Source organism: Coturnix japonica, chromosome 2, assembly GCF_001577835.2.
Source record: "Coturnix japonica isolate 7356 chromosome 2, Coturnix japonica 2.1, whole genome shotgun sequence".
Taxonomy (NCBI): domain Eukaryota; kingdom Metazoa; phylum Chordata; class Aves; order Galliformes; family Phasianidae; genus Coturnix; species Coturnix japonica.
In genome coordinates this window covers 81,346,386-81,355,451 of record NC_029517.1, presented here as the reverse complement: position 1 = coordinate 81,355,451, position 9,066 = coordinate 81,346,386, and the positions used below count along the sequence as shown (strand labels likewise).

Sequence of the window (9,066 nt, the reverse complement as noted above, 5' to 3'; positions counted from 1 at the left end):
AAAACTCATTAGCTCCTTGGAGAAGCAGTGCTGTGCTTATATAAAGCAGCTATAAAAATGCCTGCCCTTCATCTGTTACCTTTGCAATTCATACATAGATTACATGCAGTTTTTATTCAAATTGTATCTAGCAGAGACAGAAATAGAAAGACATGATGGAAAGTTTTTGAGATTAAGACACATGCAGAAGAATGGCAAGTAAGGAAGCTATCTTTGGTTCAGTTTAATTGCCCAAGCATAAGCACATACCAGCAACCATTCCTAAAAATTATGAATTCTCTATAGGGTCAATGGGTTAACTCCATAAGGATGTCTTCAATACCTTAGAGAGTCTTAAATGGTGATAGATGTTTTCACAAGAAATCTGATTCAAACCCCTGTGTTTGAAATGCAGCGGGTGCAAAGGAAGATGAAGAAAGAAGAAAGAGCTGGTAGCCAAAGGTTGTTCATAGTTAACGTTATGCTGAAAACCGGCTTAGGTTTCCTGCATTTTAACTAGTGTTCTTGCCCTCTGGGTTATTAAATTTCTCAGGGTTGTAAATAAACAAGTTTATTTATTTATTCCATACCACAGAATTAAGCTGAATTACAGAATTAAGAAAAAAAAGCAATTATAAAGAAACTAAATTAAAACAGAGTAGTGTGCTGACCAATGTTAAGCTAGTGCCATCAGCTGGATAATACCTTTTTATTTTTACTAATATGATGACATCTATTCTGCAGAATTAAGATGTTAATGGACTAAATGAACAATGGGTGACAAATGGCTAATGCTGGTGCTCTACTTGTTTTCCATGAACCAAATGATTGATATCTTTTATTTGGTTTCACATGGCAAGATTTTGGTAGCAGGGCTGCTTCAGGGGTGGCCTCTATGAGCAGAGCTCAGCAGCTGCCCGATGTCAGATCAGAGCTAGTTCCAGCAGCTCCAACAGAAACTTGCTGGCCAGAGCTGAGCCATGAGCAATGCTGGAAGTTCTCTGCAGCCCTGGAGAGGCCCGTGGAGGAGCAGGTTGTCCCCCTGCAGCCAACAGGCACCATGTGAAGCAGATCTCCATGTTCAGACATGGAGGAGCCGAAGGTGCAGCAGTGGATGAGGCCTGAAGGATGCCACAGGTGCTTACAGCATAATTTTATTTAGGAGAAAATAGATTTTTAAAAATTTATTTATAAAGTGCTCTATTGCTTTTAGGAAAAATAACTAACTAACTGTTCTATGTTTAGGTTGAGATATCTGCTTAATCTCTTGTCTTGACTTCAAATGAAATAAGAGTCTGCACACCAGAACTTCTCATACTTTATGCAGATAAAACTCATTCAGCTCTTCTCATATTTAAAATTTCTGACTCTGAGAAGAGAGAGAGAAAACTGTTTTCAGACCCTGAACACATTTTTTAAATAAATGCTATTGATGCAAAAGTGAATTTCTAATTTCAGAAGCACTGCTACTTAGTTTTACAAAAAATCAAAGTTTGGAGTCACAGCACTCCCAAGCCTGGAGATACTAGGTTTCTAGTATATTTTTAAGAAGAATATTATGGAATTAGCACGTATCATCTGTTGAAAGTAAATAAAGGGGAGTGTTACTTATACAGGGTTCAGTCCAATCAGCACTGAAATGTTCCCAGTTACTTAAACTGGGGGGAGTACTTGATTTTGATATCAGACTAACTCCTTGTAAAAGCACACAAAGCTCAGAGGAGTATTTCTTGCTAATACTCTCTATGATCCACTGCATAAAATACCAGCGTGTAGAAAAAAAAAAAAAAAAAAAAAAAAAAGGACTCCTATGACGAAGTGGCAAAGCATGAGAAAAGTTTAAATCCATTTTATCATCAACAGTCTTCCTGAAAATCTGAAGAAACAAAATCCATTTCAAAACAACAAACCCACTCATTCTAAATACTTTCCCGCTGGTATGTTTGAGAGCTTTTCCATGAAAAAGCAATATATAACTTAGGATTTTATGAGCTTTCAGTTACTTGAGAACATGACAGAATAAATCAAGTGCTGAGTTTTTTGGCTTAGCTTTCATGAGACTTCACAATAATGTTTCTAAGCCCAGCATTACTGCTGAGAAGCTTTTGGGGCATGCTGAGCATCACTGCTTTAAAATATCACAGGAATATGTTGTATTTTCAGATGCTGTCATATCATGGTTGCCCCCTCAAGAAGACAAAGATAAGGAAGAGCTGTGGCCCCTAAGAGCAAGTGTTGCTTCACACTGACTAATCCCCTCTTAAATGCAGATCTTCTTAGTGATCTCACATTTTTATTTGCATGCCATGACCCATGGCATCATTCATCTTCAGCTTTTCCTTTGTGTAGTGAGATTCATCTCTATTGCCCACAATAGTTAATTCCCATAAAACATGTCAGAAAACAAGTCAGTTCTGGAAACAGTGGAGGAATTAAACAATTTGTCCTAGTTTTCACATATTTCCTTATGGTAAAATGGCATTTCTGGTTTCTCAGATCCAGGTTTAAAAGGGTCACAAAGACACTCTCCTAGAAACACAATTGCTAGGCTGCCTTTGTATAAAGGAATAGCCCTCTGGGGCTATAACCATACTGTTGCACTGTTTATAGTTACAGGGAATGATGGTGTGCTTAGAAAAGAAAATCCATGTATGATTATCCAGGCAGAGTTATGAGTGTTTTCATGTTTCACAGAGCAGTTTTATTTTGAGCTCCATGTTTCATGTGGAATTCCTTCTTACCTTCTTTTATAATAGAGAGCTCTTTATAAAAATTAAATTTAAAATATTTCTTACCTAAGTGCTCTCAAACCAAAGGCTGATCTAGTGCAGTACCCTGACCTACACAGCTGACAAAAGTAAATGTATTCAGGAAAAGAAACAATAGCCTCAATTTTCACCTGGCATGCAGCTGTATTTGCCCCAGGGTTCATGAACTGATAGTGGTGTCAGTATATTTATAGTCCACTGATGTCATTCTGACCCTGTGTTAGCTGTTGGTTTCCACACCGTTACTTAGAAGTTGTAAAGCTTGATGCCTTCAGCCTCACACAAGCTGGGAGTTGATAGAAACTATGGAAAGGTTGAATTAACAGAGCCATTTCAGAAAAGGCATCAGAAAGTCTAATTTCCTGAACACCCACACCACACAGTGTGCTTCAGTTTCAGCTAAAGTAAGTTTTGGTTCTAAACAAAGAATTTATTTGAAAATAAAATAAATTTGTCAGTCTTTTCATGCAGTTGTTTAATCAGCTGGTTACTAGCATTCTGAATCAACTAATATGAATGCAAACTTTGTGGTAAGTCAATGAAGCCAGCCTAAGAAAAAAAGCAAGTAAACAATTTGATTAAAGAGAAAGAAATATGTAATTGTTATTTCAAAACCTTTTCTTGCTCTGTAGCTAACCAGACTTCCCCCACAGGTCCTGTAATGTCTTGTAATAAGAGTGGTCAAGCATTCTAAACCACAGTGTAATGGCAAAATATAAATTCTCTGGAAATTATAATATGCTAAACGGATGGTAGAACTGTCCTTTAGCTTTATCTGACTTCAGACATTTGGGTTTTATAGAACTTCCTATAAAGACAGCAGATGAAGGTTCATTCCATCCTCTCTCTCCTTGGTAAGAAGTCATTTTTAATTATTCTGTCACTGAGAAAAGTTATCAGTCCTTTCATACAACAATAATACATTATATTTGCACCCAATCATAGGTGGTGGTGGGGTTTTATAGTTGTTTGATTGTTGAATGTTTTGTTGTTTTGTATTTTTTCTTTTTGCAGCTGTTGTTTTGTTTTGTCTAAATATAGATATAAGGGCCATATATTTTCTTGTTGCTGTTGTAGCACAAAGAAGAAATTTGGGAGTTTTTTCAGAATATGAAGTGATCTATTTTCAGCATGTTGTTTGTTTTTACTGGGTTACATGTTTCTGAAACTTCAATCTATTCCTTTACTATTTCATTTTTCAATAGCTGAAAAGCTGAGATCTTAGACAAATGCATTTTAGTGAAAACATAGGACTTCAGTTTTAAATACATTGCAGTGAAAAATTACCATTAACACCCATGCAATCTTAAGTAACATATTCAGACTTCAATTTCTGAAAACACTTCAATTATTCCAATATGCGTTTTAACTGCATTTCAGACACTTTGGTATACAAACGAGCATAAAATTGCCTTTGCAGTTTTGTGGGCAGAAACCTAAACCTAGATAATGTAGGAACTATTTTGTCCCATTTTGTATTTACAGCCTTTGTCTTATTTTGTCAGTTTATGTCACGTAGCAGACATTTGCAAGTATTTTCAATTATTTTTAAGAAGTATCCATTGTACAGTACACAAGATTATTACTGTTGGTAAGGCAATGTTGACCTAAATGCAGAAAGCATTCTGTTCTAATTCAATTATCATTGACGTGTGTTGGGATTCTTTTTGAAAATAACGTAATTAGGAGAATATTCCCATCTTTTGCCAGAAGGTATTCAAGAGCATTATTTTGTGCAACATAGCTATGTCAGTCCCATATCCTTTTTAAGAGCTCCTTTCCTTTATATGATGCTTACTGAGTTATTTAGCTCAAAGAACTGCGCTGAGAGTGTCCTCAGGATTCAAATGATGTATCAACCAAGATTTGCTACAAGCAATTGCCAGATGCAGAAGGACTGTACCCCAGTGGTCCTGACTTGTAGCTGTTTTATTTTGTAACTACTTGTTGTATCCTTGGTAACCATCCATGTGGAAGAAAAATGCTAGAATCACCTGAGTAACCATGGAAACACAAACATTTAGGAGTAATTGGATAATCTGACCTTACCTACGTGACACAGGAGATGTTTTCTGTTTAATACCTGGAAATATCACCTTGAAGTTAATCATTTGAAACAAGTAATAGCTTACCAATGTAAAGCGAGAAGCAAAACACATATATAAAGCACTCAGGGAAAATGAGATTCTCTGTATGATTTTCCTTTCTGATCACATTTAAATTAAGGAAACAATATTCTTTTGTCTTCCATATCTCTGAGCTAATAGCAGAGCATGTGAGCATTCTTGTACAATAGCTTATACCGCCAGTTTGATGCAAAGAAGAGGGGTACATTCCTGAAATTTTCCATGTACATTGGCAGCACGTAGGTACTGGAGCAAATGCTCCCCAGGAACTGTATCTCTGAAAGATAAAAAAATCCTGTGCATTACATCCTTTACTTTGAATATGTTCTAGATATGTCCAACGTGTGGTTGAAAAGGGCAGTGTACTGCTAGGCATGACAAAATGTTCAAGGCAGATCAGTTTGTACTGGACAAACGGGCGTATATCTTATATACATATGTGTTCTGTGATTTTCTTGAGTAAATTTTCTGCCCTAAAGTATTGGTTTTGTTACTGCAAAAAAACACAGCCTCCTAAACAGTAAAAATGGAAAACGTTTTGAGGTCATATCATGTTTGATTCTCTACTTTGACAGTTAAATAAATATGCAAGACATCACAAAGTAGTCCTACTTCATCTCTACTGCACATTATGTAACATACATATTTTCTTGATCATCTCTAAGATATATGTGTTTCAGAAGCATCCTGGTTTGCCAAGATAAAAACAATTGATTTCTAATTTTATCAGGCATTGATAGCTAGAGAGATTTCCCTTGAGTAAAAGTGAGCTGAAGTATCCTTAATGTTTTGTATTACCAATATTTAGTCACCCTGTTAAGAAGCTGGAAATGAAATAGAGCTTTTTCAGCTTTAAGAAAAACCATTGACAATACCGACATTTAAAAACAGAACTGTGTGGCTGTATATTCCAATGACAACAAACTTAAAACAAAGAGCAACAACAACAACAAACTCAGATCCTTTCTTTTTATTGTAATTTGCCCATCATTGTTGTGAAAGTCCTTGATAGCAAATACAAAATTTATGTATCAATTGCTGGATTTGTACTGACCTGGAAACCTGGAATTTGTACGCTTTGAAACAAACTATTCTCTTTGAAGCAAACTTTCTATTTTCTCTTACGTTGTTCCAGAAAAAAAAAAAAAAATGTTCCTGAGGGATCTTTCATAATGAAAAATGAATGTGTCTGTTTGTGTAGTGAATAAGCAGCTCCTATGAAGACTTCTGTCTGAAAAATGGGAGAGTCCAAAGGGTGAAATCTGAAACTCCCACCACCCCCAACCCCCCAGTCTCTCCAGTCTTTGCTTCTAGCAACCTACTTCCATTGCTCTGCAGAACAGATTGTGAGGGTGAAATCCTTGTTCGAATTGCTAGGGGAGATTTTGGTTTTGTTAAAGTTTTCCTACACTGTGCTCTGGCAAAAAATACTTCTCCTTTGCTAGGTTGTAGGTTATCGTGCATATCTGTAATCTCACATCACTCACGCATTTCCTGCATTTTCCTCTGACTGGAAATGTTGCTTGTGAATCTGGGAGAGTTCTGGGTACAGATGAGGAAAAAGGAGCATGGTCAGCTGGTCTAGGGATCTCCCTAGACCAGAGGGTCTTCCCCCTCTGCTCTGTGTGTTCTGTGTGCAGTTCTGGAGTCTGTAGTTCTAGAATGGCAGGGAACTTTTATATAGAGCCCATTTGAGGGCTGCAAAGATGATTAAGGGCCTGGAGCATTTCCCCTATGCAGGAAGGCTGAGAGGAGCTGGGGCTGTTCAACCTGGAGAAGACTGAGAGAGGATCTTATCAATGCTTATAAATATCTAAAGGAGGGTGTCAAGTGGATGGGGCCAGGCTATTTGCAGTGGTGCCCAGTGACAGGACAAGGGGCAACAACTACAAATTAGAAATCAGGAAGATGCACAAAAACATAAGGAAAAATTTATTTACTTTGAGGTGACAGAACACTGGCACAGGCTGCCCAGAGAGGCTGTGCTGTCTTCTCTGGAGATACTAAATTCCCACCTGGGTGCTTTCCTTTGCAACCTGCTGTAGGGAACCTGGTTTAGCAGGGGGCTGAAATAGATGATTGCCAGAGGTCTCTTCCAACCCCTACAACTCCAGGATTCTGTGATTCTTCACCTTTAATTGTCATGCTTCACCTTTTGTATGGAACTGGAATCCTTCTGCTGACCCCAGTGAGAGGACATGAGTGGGACCAAGAAGAGCATTCTGAGGTTATTGCAGTGAACTTACAGTTGAAGTTTTAGGTATATAAATCTGCCTTTGCCTTATGATGAACAGACCATATGATGCTGATGTAAAAGTATGGTGCATAAACAACTTAGTATTTGGAAAGCATGAGTATAAACAAATACTCTGTGGTAAGGGTTTGTGTTGCTTTAAAATCTGTGGAAAATTTAAAGTGCATCAGCTGTCCTTTCTTGGAGCCTTCTTTAATTTAGTTCCATGATAGGTTGCACCAAAGGCTATTTTGTGAAACATTCAGCTGCTATTTCTTAGTCTGTGAGATTTTCTAGTTTAATGCTCTGTAGCACCAAGGAGACCTTTAATGTAAATGAAAATACTACAGGAGTGAAAATTATCTTCCATTAAGAATGAAAAGAAAGATACAGACCAATTCATAAATTTTACCTTTGCTTTCAAGAATTCCCTTACAATTTTAATACATTGCAGAAATGTCTATGGTTGTACGGACTGGTTTTACTTTTATGGGTTTTGCCTCATTCAAGGCAGACGGGAACACTTTGTGAAAGCTGGTGATCAATCTTGATGTTAAGACTGTGATTTTGGCAGATTTTGAACTTTTGAACTGGTCTGTCAGAGCTAAGTTATGTCTGTAAAAATTCTACAAAGGGTCAACAGATCCTATGTCTCTTGAGTCTTTCCTTGTTTTAAATGAAATCTGGAAGATTAACTAACCTCTCTCATTAGCTCCCAAGTGCTGACAGCTGTAGATCTTAGGGAAAAAAATCCAGTGTCTTAGTGTTTAGCAGCCATATTTCCTGGTGAGTTAATTCTCTATACTTTCATGGACTTTTTTATTGACTTCTCAGTGGCATAGCTGAACTGCAACAGACTGTTGCATTTCAAACACTTTATCTGAGAATGATTTTGATTTATTTGTATCCTATGGATACTCATTCTCGAGTAGGACACTAACCAATTCTAGACAGAAAAATAGGAGGCAGTGAAATGAAACAGAAACCTACAGTAAATGAATACTTGGCATAAATATTCACTCTTCTTGTGCCTGTATGGTGCTGGTACTTAAGTAGAGGGCCTCCTGCCAATCTTGAATCCATCTCTGTCGCTAATGGATTGCAAAGTACTGTCACTGTAACAATAAAAAACTTACAGTAGCTGAGTTAGCGCCTTGTTCTCTAACGACCAAAGGCAAACAAGTGTAGAGGAAAAACAGTGAGAAACTGGTTTGGTTCTGACTGAGACATCTCACTGTAGTCCAGCATATAAAACATAGGCCAGATACTTTTTTCCCATTTTCCCCAGCTATGTCTTCTGTTACTTATAGATTCTTCATCTTGAACATACTTTGTCAAATACACTGTAAAAGGACTGCCAAGGACAAGAAACTAGGAGGATGAGAGAAACAATAACATAAATTAGCAAATATCCCACATCTAACAGAGGGTGAAAGGACCAGAAAATAATTATTTTATGCATGGAACTGCATATCTGGAGGAGGCTCAGAGGAGACCTTGTCACCCTTTACAACTACCAGAAGGGAGGTTGTATTGAGGTGGGAGTTGGCCTCTTCTCCCACATTACTAGCAATAGGATGAGAGGGAATGGCATCTAGTTGCACCAGGAGAGATTCAGGTTAGATATTAGGAAATACTTCTCCAAAAGAGTGGTCAGGTACTGACAGAGGCTGCTCAGGGAAGGTGGTGGAGTCACCATCCCTGGAGGTCTTCAAGAAATGTGTAGATGTTGAACTGAGGGACATGACTTAGTGGAAAATATTGGTGTTTTTTGAATGATTGGATTGGATAATCTTAGAGGTCTTTTCCAACCTTGGTGATTCTATAATTCTCTGATAGATCTGGGCAATGTGGAAAATTGCTCCAAATCATTGGGTAGCATATTTCTTCCATGGCTACCTCTCAAAGCATTCTTCATGCCTCTGCTAGTTCTCTAAACTCTTCAGTTCATCCTTAGTAT

General features: G+C 37.6%; 1 long non-coding RNA gene across 1 annotated transcript; it reads right to left on the bottom strand.

The window, feature by feature from the left end:
- Window positions 1–4,917: 4,917 nt before the first annotated feature.
- Window positions 4,918–6,499, bottom strand: LOC116653038. Its single transcript, XR_004306423.1, has 2 exons — window positions 6,361–6,499; window positions 4,918–5,150 (listed from the first exon to the last, which is right to left on the bottom strand). It is a non-coding gene; the product is annotated as an uncharacterized LOC116653038 (long non-coding RNA).
- Window positions 6,500–9,066: the final 2,567 nt, after the last annotated feature.